This window comes from Etheostoma cragini, chromosome 19 (assembly GCF_013103735.1).
Source record: "Etheostoma cragini isolate CJK2018 chromosome 19, CSU_Ecrag_1.0, whole genome shotgun sequence".
NCBI classification, from domain to species: domain Eukaryota; kingdom Metazoa; phylum Chordata; class Actinopteri; order Perciformes; family Percidae; genus Etheostoma; species Etheostoma cragini.
In genome coordinates, this window is record NC_048425.1 from 9,546,112 (window position 1) to 9,559,101 (window position 12,990).

Sequence of the window (12,990 nt, forward strand, 5' to 3'; positions counted from 1 at the left end):
ATATATTTTACCCCTGGCTCAGAATGGGCATTTGGGGGTTTACGGGCATATCACAGTGTGATGTCTGGGTGTCCTCCCCCAGGGTTATTTTGAGCCTCAAAGACTTCCTTTCCTGTAACGTTTCCATTTGTGCCGAGTCGGTACGTACACACTGCGCACTGCGAGGTGCGGGTCGATGAGAGACGAGAAAAGTATCTCTGCATGTTCTGCAGTGTTAGCCTAGTTTTGCTTTCACATTACTTGACCCCGTATTCATGATTCAAATATCTGAAGTGAAAGTTCTGTCACAAAACTGTGTTGTTGCGTATCACTTCACATTCAGTGGTTTGAAAACCCTGGAGACTTCTTAGTGGGTATGCTGCTCATACTTGCGTACGACATAGACTACACCACTGCTGTTGAGCAGCTATGGCACAACAAAACTTTTCCTCTGCTTGTTTAATGCGCTGGCATTGGCAGAGGCGCGTGTCTCTAACTCATTAGTCCATTCCTTAATTACAGAGCAGAAGGAAAGTGCAGGACTGCTTCTGCTCAAATTTCTCCTAATGAGCCTCCTCCCTTTCTTCCTCCTGCCTTCTCATTTCTCTCCCTGTCTGTCTGTCTCTGTTCCTCGCTGCACCTGTGTCTGTCTCGCTGGCGCCGTTTCATGCAAGCGTCAACCAAAATCCAGGCAAACTCTGGAAAGCATGCAGTGCTGAAATGCTGCTACACCCTGCAGTACCATGCTACACCCTGCAGTACCATGCTACACCCTGCAGCACCATGTTACACCCTGCAGTGCACTGCAGTACCATGCTACACCCCGCAGCGCCCTGCTACACCCTTCAGTACCATGCTACACCCTGCAGTGCCCGGCTACACCATTAACTACATGTTCCTAAAAGGGAGTTTTTCCTCACCACAGTTGCACTAATTGGGGGAATTACTGGAATTGTTGGGTCTTTGTAAATTACACAGTGTGGTTTAGACCTACTCTATCTGGAAAGTGTTTCGGGATGATTTTAATACTATAAATAAAATTGAATTAATTAGGTGCATGTTTATCAGCTTGGATCATATGAATAAACATATTTAGTTTCATCTGTAGAAAGAGAGGTCTTGGGCAAGTTTTTGGGCCATATTTTATTTTTGTCTCAAGGCCAGAAGGGTCATACAACCAAAACGAGTCCTAAGCAGAAGTGACAGCTTTTATAAAATGTCCCTGGGCTCTGTTGGACACCTCACAAACGAATGTCCTGTATATGCAGAGTATTATCCATTCAGCGATGCCTTTGTTTTCCTGTCACATCTTTCTCATCAAAACACTGTTCTATTCCAATTAAGCACTTTTTGTGTGTGTCTGCTATTGAGGCCTTTTATTCAAACTTTTTTGTTCCTATTATGCACATTCATTTTCATAACTGCCTAAATCAAAATTTGCATAAATACTACCCAGCTGGTAGTTTTCTCCCCCTGCTCTCGTTACTGTTTGCATCTCCCCCAAAACCCTGGCCTCTTCTATTTATCTCTGTTCGTCTCAGTCGCTCCCCTTGGTTCTGTTCCTCTCCCTGCACTGGAAACATAAAAATAATAACTCATACTTTGCCCCCTTTGGGTGTAAAAAAAATAGCATTCCTGCACAGCTAATACCTCTTGTTAGAGCAGAGAATGTATATTGAACAAGAAAACATGCATACGATTTTTTTGTCTTTCTGTGGCTTTCATTTGGCCTCAAAGACTGAACAGACGTATTGTTTTGTGATTGCGGATTTGCTGCGCCAATGTGCATCGTACAATTCATTCGGTCTAATAAACACAGAACTCAATTGATGATGACGAGCATGTGTTGGAGTGTGTGCGAGTTCCTTGAGCACGGAGATAATACGCTAATGGAGATTGATTACTGCGGCACTGATCGAGGCAGCTGATGTGATAGGTTAGAGTGTGTGGTGGATGTGCTTTATCAAGAGTTGTTTACATGTCAGATGCTCGGTGTACATGTTTAATAGACGGCTGTTCTGACTTTCAGAAAATTGGTAGACAGAGAAAAAGAAGGAGAGGGGTGGGGATTAAACACCGATTGCCGCCTCTGCCTTCAATCTGTCTGAATAGGATATGGAGAAACATGTGCATAATGTATGAAAAGACACATGCATAAAGATCATGCACTCTTCGTGGCGACAGGAGGAGTAATGACACCTTGGGCCACAGCCAACACACAAACACACACACACACAAACACACACACACACACACGCAGACACACTTTTGTGACATGATGACAAGCACGAGATTAGGTGAATATTTCCAGATAACCCAGGAGCCTCGGATGTGATACACACTTTAAGTGTCTTGTGTGTGTGTGCACGCTAGGGATGTGCATTTCCAGGCTGAGGTTAGGGCGATACACATCTTCGATGCATAGCCAACCCTCCAATGCATTAAAGATACATAGGCAACAGCTACCAATAAACAATATGATCCAATTCTCTCCCTGCTGCAGTACGAGTCAACATGATTTGATTCAACACAATTCGTTTAAACATGATGCAAAACAATATGATGCTATGGAAATCAATATGGTACATGGTATGGTTTTATTTCTTTGGTTCTTCCTACCTGCAAGGCACTTTTCACAAGTTGGCAGAAATACTTTCACTCCCATCAAAGGCATATTAAAATTGTGTTTACTGGGCATATATTGACAGAAATTCTGTTAATGTATCATAATGTCCCATAACCCTAACTTATAACATCCTACCACAGACAATAAACCGTAAACACTTTGTTACTAAGTGTACATCACAATCAGAATACTGCACTAAGTGCAACTTAGCACAAACTGATTTTACCTACATCTTTTCAATACTATATAAGTAGGTTGTACATTTTTCTTCCCCACTTGTATATATGTGTATATTAACCACACTGTCCCATTCTCTCTTCCTCTTCCTTCTGTGCACACGCAGGAAGAGTGAGTTGCTATGATTGGATATCGGCATCGCCAGGTCATTTTGTTGCACACCTGTCCTAATGTCCGCCTATGTGAGGCTCGAAAAAGAAAGCAATGTGTTCTATAGTCTTTTCTTAACAAACTAAATGCAGGTGTGTTTGTGTGTGTGTGTGTGTGTGTGTGTGTGTTTGTGTGTGTGTGTGTGCGCGCGCGCGAGCAGGGCAATCTAACTGTCAGCGCTGAGTGACAAGTTACAACAGGAAGCGTAAAAAGGGAATTGACAGAGCGTACAGGTAAAGAGAGGTTATTGATTATTTGTAGGAACATGTAAATCTCTAATGTGATGGGGCCTAGGCAGAAGCGCAATGTGCAACAGCATCGGAGATTAGAGAGCACGCCCAAGACAGTCAAACAGTTTAGAGAGGAGAAATCAATCTAAAGAATTCCTTATTGGTCACTTATAAATAATAAAGGCACATGATTTCTACTAATCACAAATAAATAAATCAGATGCATCGCCAGTCATCCGAAATTGTATTGGGCGGCACGGACATCGTGCGTCACGCACATCGTGCACTTTATGTCCATGCACCGAAGCAAATCAATGAATCTTCCCATCCCTAGCGTGTGCACGTGTTGGCTTCTTTGTTCCTGTGTCAGAGATAATGTCACAAACTGCGACAGCGTGATATCAGAAGCGTGTTTGCACAGTATGTTAATGCATCGGTGTAGTGTTTGTGCCCTTCAACGTGTGCTTGTGTACTCCAGGTGCTGTGATGTGTGTATATGCCTCTCTGTGTGAGTGTGTGTCACATTAAAATGCCTCCCCCCCTTATCTCCCTATGAGGATTAGAGTGCATAAGCCAGGCCTGAAGGCTCCGATTTCCCATATCAAACACTATCAACAATCGCCGGCTCTGAGCTCTCTATTAAAGACCAACAGACGGCAATCTAGCAACGGTAATGGGCCACAGATAAGTCACTGATTTGACCCTGCTAAAGTGGGATTATTCAGCTCCATTGTGATTGGCAAAGAAAAGATGTAACACATAGTCCTTATGTGGCTCGTGATCGTTTGTGATATTTTTTCCTTTAAGGCATTTTGAGTATAGAACATGAACATGTACCATCACCAGCTCAGTGTTGGTTCATAATTTTAACCCTATGTAAGCAAAAAACTACATTTTCGGCTGCTGTCAAAGGACCCGTATTATGTTCATTTTTAGGTTCATACTTTTGGGTGTATACTGGAACATGTTATGGTGCTTTAATGTAAAAAAAAAACAAGCATCAACAGACATCAGTTCCACCAAACTCAAAAGTGAGCGGAAAGCAAAATGTAAGTCACTATTACATAATCTATTAGATTTATCATGCAACTTCTTGGATCAACTTTGATCTAACTTATAGTAGTTGTTTGTTCACATTTTTTTTCTTCTATGCAATCGTCAACTTTAACACACATTTTGGGCGTATTCACCTCGGGTTTTTCCTTCACCAAAGTGACAGATTAATATGGGCAAACTACCAAATAGGTCCCAGGTTGTATGAAACTATACTATAAGTCAAACACACACCATAGATATACCGTACACATTGATGGCATACATTGTTACAAATTGTGCACTATATGGATTGGATGGCTGAATGGATGGGCTGCAGCCAGTAATGATTTGAGAAATTTAAAAGCAAGGAATTTGCATGGAATTAAGTTTGTAAGATATGAGACATTTTCAAAAAATATTGGAGATTTGCCAATAGAGCCTCAGTTCAGAGCTCTGACAATGTCTTCTTAAAATCACCACGTAAAGCACAGTGAATTTTGGCCTTGGTTCTGTAATGATCTGTCTGCACAGCATACAGCAGTTAAAAGCAATAGGAGACTATTGAGCTATTATTCTTTAAAAAGGGGAAGCTGGAGGGCTGAAACAAGTTGCATTCAATAGAGGTTGAGTTGTGATCCCAGCATACGATACCACCAGGGGCGAGTGAGCTCAACATTACTGCTGGGTTCTGGCCTTCTAGCCAGACCCAGGGCATTCATTTGGTTATTCTCTAGTTTAGTTTGTCCTCCATGGAGAGTCTTAGTTTTGTTCTGAAAACACAAGAAGGTAACTCACAGAGCACCTCCACCAAGGCTAATCTCCTGTTATTAATGAAAGTGAAAAATATATTTTGTGTATTCAAATCCACTTCAAAATGAAACGAGTTCTTCCTGGGGCCTTGCTACACCCTTACACCTACAAGAAAATGGGCCCATTAGTTTTTTAGTAAGCCTGCCGACAGACAGACATTCAAACTGAACGAAACACACTCCATTGGTGGAGGAAATAAATAGATTTTTTAATTTATGTTCATTTTCAGAGCTTTTATAAGTTATGTTACAATATGACAGAGTTGTTATACTTGATGATTTCAATATCCATGTTGTTGCTTCTCTTCCTCCTCATTTACTTTGGATTTGATTAAACTTCTAGATTCTTTAACCAACATGTCCTTGCCATCCGATCTCCTTCAAGGGACACACACTTGACCTGACGTATGCGCCTCTGGTTTCTGGTGTAGAGTATGTAAATCTGCTTGAGTTTGCCATTTCTGATCACAAGGCAGTGCTCTTCTGGGTTCCGCTCCTCCCTCCTAACCCCAAACCACCCACGCTGACTTGCTCCCGCCCCGTAGATACAGTCACCTTAGAGGAGCTTTCTGTTGTTTTAAACTTCTCTTGCATAAAGATTTTAGAATCTGTAACAGTCAGATATAAAAAGTCGAAATCCCGCTCTCTGCCATGGTTGAAAGACAACATGAGGAATTTAACAAGACAATTCAGGAAGGCAGGGCGGAAATAAAAGAACAATAAAGACGATATCTCTCTTGCGTCTCTTAAACATCTGATGTTTATCAGTGTGCAATCAAAGAAGCAAGAAACTCATATTTTTCACAACTGATTGCCAAACACAGCCATAATCACAGAATTCTATTTAAAAAACATCAACTCACAGACTTAGCCAGCCAGTTGTATCCTCCCCAGACAGATAGCACATGAACTTGGATTTGCACAGAGAGCTTGATGTTGACTTCTTAACCCACTTCAGTGAAATCTCTGTCAACCCTGAAAGGCACTCTTGCCCTTTAAAAACCATTTGCCTGTCTTTTCCAAGGATCGACAGTAACGGTTGCCCAGATTGAGTCAATTGGCAACCAAACAGACGTTACAACAAAAATATTGCTGCATGTCACGCTATTAAACACTAATAACACGTTACACTTAGGCAACGTTAGCCTGTTGTACACCTACAGTAGTAACTGGATGGAAAACAGTCCAAATGCTGACAACTAAACGGTGTAAAATGTCTTTCACTGTAGAGGATTCCAACAGCGCGACGTCCAACAGTCTGCCGCTACAGCTATGAGCTAAAAGACACAGCACAGTAGGGATCTGCATTGGGGGAAAAAAGGTGAGAAAGGAAAAGAAGAAGTAAGGAGAGAGGACATGAGGTGAAAAACGCTGGCTTTAAACCCCCGGCGGAGGAGATGTTTTGGTGAAGCTGTCTTTAGAGAGAAGAGACTGACAAAATAGATATATCCTCTCTCGTCAACGGCTCCTGTCTGGGACAAGCTCTTGCCCAATGAATATTTTAGCAGAGATGTAAAACCTTGGTTTTCTGCACTAAACAACTTTTAGACTGTCTTGTTTTAGTCTATTTCGTGTCCTTATTTGGCATCTTTTTATTTGACAACTGACACTGTCAGCGAGTGACATGCTTTTACGTCATTGCTTCATTTTTACAGTGGGAAAAGTCAGCGTATGGTGGCAATGCGTCCTGAAATAGATTGAGTGAGGTAGACAGGGCATTAGGCCTTGATAATTGAAGGAAAATGCAAAAATTGTTTTGGTTAATTCCAATGCTAACATTGTTGTTCACACCTGCTCTCATCTAAGATTTAAAATCTAGTTCCCAACCTTGCCCAATCCTTTCTACACCCACTATCAGTCTGAATAAGATACAGTTCTATTGTAGCAGGCAAGCACTCTGGAAATGCTTAACTAAAATAAGACAAAGAAAGACCGCGTTCTGCCTGCGGGTACTAAGGATGCTTTTGATGCCACTCTGCCTGCAGAGATATTTCAGCTCAGGCTGAGTGGCCATTAGTGGAGAGTTCAATGTTTTTTCTATCTGTGTTATGATTCTCCTGAGAAGCACAGGTCCAGTGATAAATAAACAGACACCTGGGAAATATTGGAGCCGATGGGAGCCATTATTCTCAATAAAAAAACAGGTCAACGTGCCTCCCCTCACTCTTGCCCCCCCCACTCCCTTCTCTACGTGTCATTAAAAAGGCCTCAGTGAATGGTGCAGGGGAACATCATTAGCTCGGAGATGAAAGAGGGACCACAGTGACCTGAGAGGAATGCAATGATGTGCCTCCCTGAATGATGCTTATAGGAAATAATAGACCTTGGATTTGTTTTGGAGTGAGAGCGTTGTGTTTGCATTGTGTGTGAGTGCGCACATGTGATGCATAAACGTGTGTGTTTGAAAAGGATTTGGAGTTATTGGTTGTTGTTTTTTTGTCAGTGTATTAAGTAAGTTCAGTCTCCAAAGCTGCATATTACTGGTGAGTAGGGGGGGCTCCAACATGACTGTAGCAACGTTGAGTGATGCTTCTCCAAACAGACACACGCAAACGCACACGCACACACAAACACACAAACATGCTCTGTGCAACGCCATCCAGCCTGTGTGTGTCTGTTTACAAGTCTTGGTGTGCCACAGTTCTTTCCATCGCCTACATGTCAAACAGTGGTGAATTGTTTTTCCTCCACAGCACCGCTCGCTCTGCGGTGGCTGGAGATTGGAGTCCTGACCCAACGTCTGGAGGACGGTCTCTATCTCACGGCGGCATCTGACAGCCAATAATGAAAGCGTTTGAGATCTTCATCCGAGCCCTCTTTCCTCCCTTCCTGTCCCCCCCCTGTTCAGTTTCATCTGCGTCCTCCGGCTCTAGCTCTTACTGTAGCCTGACATGCTGTGTCTGTCCATCAATCTTCTTGACCCTTAACTGCATCCTTGCCGATTGGAATGGTCCATCTCACTAAAGTGTTGGCTATCAAGGAGCTCGCTGTGTGTCCGACAATTGATGGAGTGTGCTATCAGTGCCCGCGCATGCTCTACCCCGGGACACCTTCACTCTGTGTTGGGTAGCACTCTCCAGCTGTGGCCTTCAACCTCTCGCTCACAATATCACATGTTCTCAGACAAACAGATGTGCGTGTACAGTGGAAAAACTGATAGCTAAGGATTTTTGGAAAACTGCCCATATGCAGTTAATTTATATAATAAATCATGCCTTGAAGACTGTGCAGTGATGTTGACATTAGGAGCTTTCAGAATCTACCAGGCTAGGCAGCGCTGGCTGCTGACAAGATTCCTCACTGGGGAGAATATCCCCACAGAACCTGTATTGTAGTCTTACTGAAGGAGACAGGCGAGAATTGGCAAAAGACAGATCACCTGGCAAGCTAAACCCTGTGGACCCAGTTATAGACTGCACCTGTCTACACTGCAGAGAGCCTGCACAGTTGTGTTGTATCGTGGTTTGATGTCTTAAATCTAGGAAGCCTGCTCGACAAAATACACATCTTTGAGTGCACAGGCTTTTAGAGCAATCCCAAATTACTTTTTGGTTTTAAAAATCACAATCACTGAATAATTTGAGGGTGTTTGACTGGATTTATTTATTTACCCGCTTTATTTAGACTGATTGGACAATTAAAGCATTAAGTGTCATTTCGGAGTAAGAGAGCCCTCAATTTCTCAACTTGCAAGCAAATGCATTTTATTCTTACCCAACATCTTTTACAGTTAGCCATCGACACAATGATTCATTGAAAGATGTGATAAAAGCTACTAGCAGCTAATAAGATGAGATGGCCTCCTTCATTTTGGACTTTTCGGGCTCAACGGTCAGCACTTTTGACCAGGTTTGGTAAGGGACAACAGAGCACAGCATAGCTAGGGTTGGGACGGTCACTTTAAAAATGCGTTCTGATACAATTACTAATTACCTGTTAGGAAATGTACTCAGAAACGTTATCTAAGTATTACAACATTAAAGTGACCTAATAACTTTAGCTATTTCTGGAAATTCCACCCAATGAAAGCATTTTTTTTCACTAATGTTTGAGGTCATCTTAATGAATTGGCAATTGTTTCACTTGAGAGACACTTGCGTGAGACTTGTGAAAAACAGGGTAGAAGGATAGTGCTCTTTATTTTAAAATGTATTTTAAAGTTGTAATCCTACCCTTAAGATAGACAGATATATAGATAGATAGATGAAAAAAAGATGGAGTACGATGAAAAGAGACGAGATAAGAATAACCACATTTTTACTTATGTACAGGTAATCTGATTACTTTTTTGTTACTTTAATGGACTACAGTAACCTTTTTCTGCTTGCAACACAATATGAGCATTACATTTTATTTTATTTAATAAAGTATTTTCATTTTCTCCTACTTACAAGCTGCCTGTCAAGTCAAAGCCTACTTCCGTGGTTATTTTAGTTAAAGTAATAAAAAGTAATGCAAAAGTAGTGTTAGGCATTAAGAAACAGTGTTATTGTAATATAAATAATTACTTTCAAATGCCAGTAGCTAGTAATCTATATAATGTATTACATTTTAGAAGTAACTTGTCCAACACTGCCAGGCCCTGATAACTCTAATAAACCCATAGTGCACTACCTTCCAAACACCAAACTGCCAGGTTACTGTGAACATAACTATATTTTGTGTTAACAGTCTCATGTTCAACAAAGATACAAACGTATCCAATGCTGCTTTTAGGCTTGATTAGAATAAAAATAATACTGTATACTTTACTGATATACATTACTGAAGGTGTTTCTGGCTCTGGTGCTATGGTTGGAGACACCTGGTGCCTCCATGTTCCTGCTCGACACCCTCTGCTACAATTCTCCATCTACAGCTACAAGTCTCTTTCTCTCTCGCTCTCTCTCTCTATCTGTCTTTTTCTCTCACCCCCAACCAGTCAAGGCAGATGACCGCCCACCCTGACCCATGGTTCAGCTCAAGGTTTTTCCTTGCCTCTGTTGCTTAGTGCCTGCTCTTTGTGGGAACTGTTGGGTTCTGTAAATAACATCACAGAGTACGGTCTAGACCTGCTCTTTTATGAAAAGCGCAAAGACATAACTGCTGTTGTGATTTGGCACTATATAAATAAGATTGAATTGAATTGAATACTAATCCTGCAATGGTTAAATTATAATGTTTTCACTCTGTTATTATGCACAATACACCCAGGCCTGAATTACACCCACATGCTCAGTACCTATACATGCACCAAATGAGAGATGTCAGAGTGAGGGGGCTGCCCATGAAAAGGCGCCTTGTGCAGTTGGGGGTTTGGTGCCTTGCTCAATAACCTCTTTGCAGTGCCCAGGAGGTGAACCGGCACCTCTCCAGCTACCAGTCCACCACCATACTTTGGTCCGTATGTGAACTTGAACCAGCGACCCTCCGGCTCCCAAACCAACTCCCTACTGACAGAGCTACTGCCGCAATAGTAAGCAATACTATTCATAATACTCCTGACATCCAGCCCTACACCGCTGACCACACCACTGCTAACAAGGATATTCACAGTAGGTTGGCCGCAGCACCATTACGGGGCAGGTGAGGGTTAATGAAAAAGACTTGGCTAAATGTTTTGTGGTTGGGATCCTAGTAGTGCAGCCATGTTCCCATGGCTACATTTCAAGACACCTCAGTGACAGCTCCGGCCCTGAACATGGTGAGCTCTCATGTTTTGCTTATGTAATGAGACCCCCACCCCCCACCGCTGAAATGCAATTATCATTTGGCTGACACTAAAATGCGTTTTTTTGCCTGGGGCCACTCACTACGCTATTTCGAATTTCTTAACTTTAGGCAATGGAGGAAAAAGAAAAGAAATAGCTTTGCTCTTTCTCTCCTGTCGTTCTACATTTGGGGGGGTGAGCCGGAAAGGAAGAGGGGAAAGAAAAGATAGAGTGGGAGGGGGAAGAGGAAGAGAGAAAGGAACCAGGAGGAGGGGGAGGAGAGGGATGATAGAAAAAAAGAGAGACGAGGGAGAGTTTCTGGGAGGATGCGATAATGAGGACAGTTAATTCAGAAATAGGGTGTGAGAGGCAGAGATTAGCCCGCCAGCAGGATGATGCTGTCCACAGATTTTCTGCTCTGAATGGCTGTCAGTGAAGGCCGAGGGGCTGGGACGGGCCGCCGAGCTGAGAGGAGAGGAGCGACAGTTTTAATTAAGGAAGCGTTTGAGTATGTATGCATTTCCAGGTCAACTTGGGAGGCAGAAAGGGAGAACAAATGGCGGGGGAAAGTAGGGGAAGGATGGCTGGGAAAACTCCTTAACGAGAGCTGTTAAAAGTTGGCAAAACAACCCAGTTTTTTTTTTTTTTTTTTTTTTTTACACATTTAAAAATTAAAAACTGTGACAAACAATACACTGGGGCTAGGAACGCATCCCAGTACCAAAAAACATAGAGAGGATAGACGGGAGGGAGGGAAGACAAAACAACACATGCAGACACATACGCAGATAGACAAAAGACAAGGGACCAAACACCTGCAAAAGTTAATGCAAATTAAAATGCCGGACATCAAAGTTTCAGCAACGCTCAAACATGCTTTCATATTTATGTGCAGCACTGATTATGTTTACATGCACATAATATTCAGTTTTTTTGCCCTTATTCTGAAAAAGACAATATTCCGACTAAGCTGTTTACGTGGCTAATGAAAGGGAATATTCCGCCAACATTCAGCTGTGCATAATAGGATTTCTTCAATCTTTTCCACCAATGGCGGACTTGTTGGACCGTGCAAACACAGCTTCCCTCTGTCGTTTCTTCAAACAACTTCTTGAAAATGTCGACCTTGAGATGTTTGTGCATATCCAAAAGCTGTTGGTAACAAAGTCTTTCATAATGTTTACAGGAAGTTTCTCCTTCCGACCAGAGATGTGGGCTCTTTTGTTTACGCGGGAATCTTTAGCGCAGCATTGCAAACTGTTGGCTGGTTGGTTTGTGTACAACAACCACAGCAAGGCACAGAGCTGATCGTAAGGCCGTAAACAGGCACAAACTATTTTTCTCCTCCTCAACAACCGTCAAGCGTTTATTTTTCTCTTTTTTTTTACTTTTCCAGTGATCTGGAGCCAATGGCTGAAAGTTTCCCTAAGAGGAAGCCAACCCAGCCGTGCCCACTGTCAAAACTGAAAAAGCAGCACAAGCAGGTTGCGGGGTGGGGGACATTTTGACAGTCTGGTCTCTTATCTCCTGAAAAAGGGGAATCATGAAAGACGCCATGGATACAACGAAACATGCAGCGCAGTGCTCAGAATTTAATTAAAGTGAGTGCATAAACGACTGTGGCTGTGGTCAACGTTCAACTTTATAATTTTCTAAACATTATGAACTTTGCCGGTGTTGGAGGGCAAACCTCTGCCTCTCACGCATTCCCCTACATCCTCCATTTCATCCCTTTATCTCCAGCTCGATCCCCCTCCGCTCATCCCTGCTTATTGTCCCGGGCCTGTGCCTAAATGCAGCTCTTTCATCTTTGTTTTTATCTGTCAGATCAGCGAGGCGCTAGTCCCACTCCACACAAGTCCTCAAAATATAAAGTTAGAAAGTCTCCCAAATCCGGGCAGATCAATAGATAAGGGTTGGCAGGCCTAGCTAATGGAATGCAGCCCGTGCCCTAGATTAGGATGTTTTCTTTTCCGCTTTGCCGTCCTCAAACCACCGTGAAGCCATAAAACATGTTGGTGGGGGAGTTGTGTGTTTGTGTGTGTGTGTGTGTGTGTGTGTGTGTGTGTGTGTGTGTGTGTGTGGAGGGGGAGGCAGGCAGGCAGATGGACAGACTAACAAGCAATAGATGGATTTACAAAGTAAGAAAAGATTGTCAACCAGCCAGGAGAAGGACAATGTGCTTTTACTGCATTACTAAATAAATAACACTGCTGTATAGGTAGAGATACTTA

General features: G+C 42.6%; 1 protein-coding gene and 1 long non-coding RNA gene across 8 annotated transcripts in view; both read right to left on the bottom strand.

Moving 5' to 3' along the window:
* LOC117934904 overlaps nucleotides 1–223 on the bottom strand; it is a 1,752-nt gene extending 1,529 nt beyond the window's left edge. Inside the window, exon 1 of the long non-coding RNA XR_004654605.1 lies at nucleotides 149–223. This is a non-coding gene — a long non-coding RNA (uncharacterized LOC117934904). The remainder of the gene's footprint in view (nucleotides 1–148) is intronic.
* Nucleotides 1–12,990, bottom strand: part of nrxn2b (neurexin 2b) — a 589,914-nt gene that overhangs the window by 71,224 nt on the left and 505,700 nt on the right. The window lies entirely within an intron of this gene.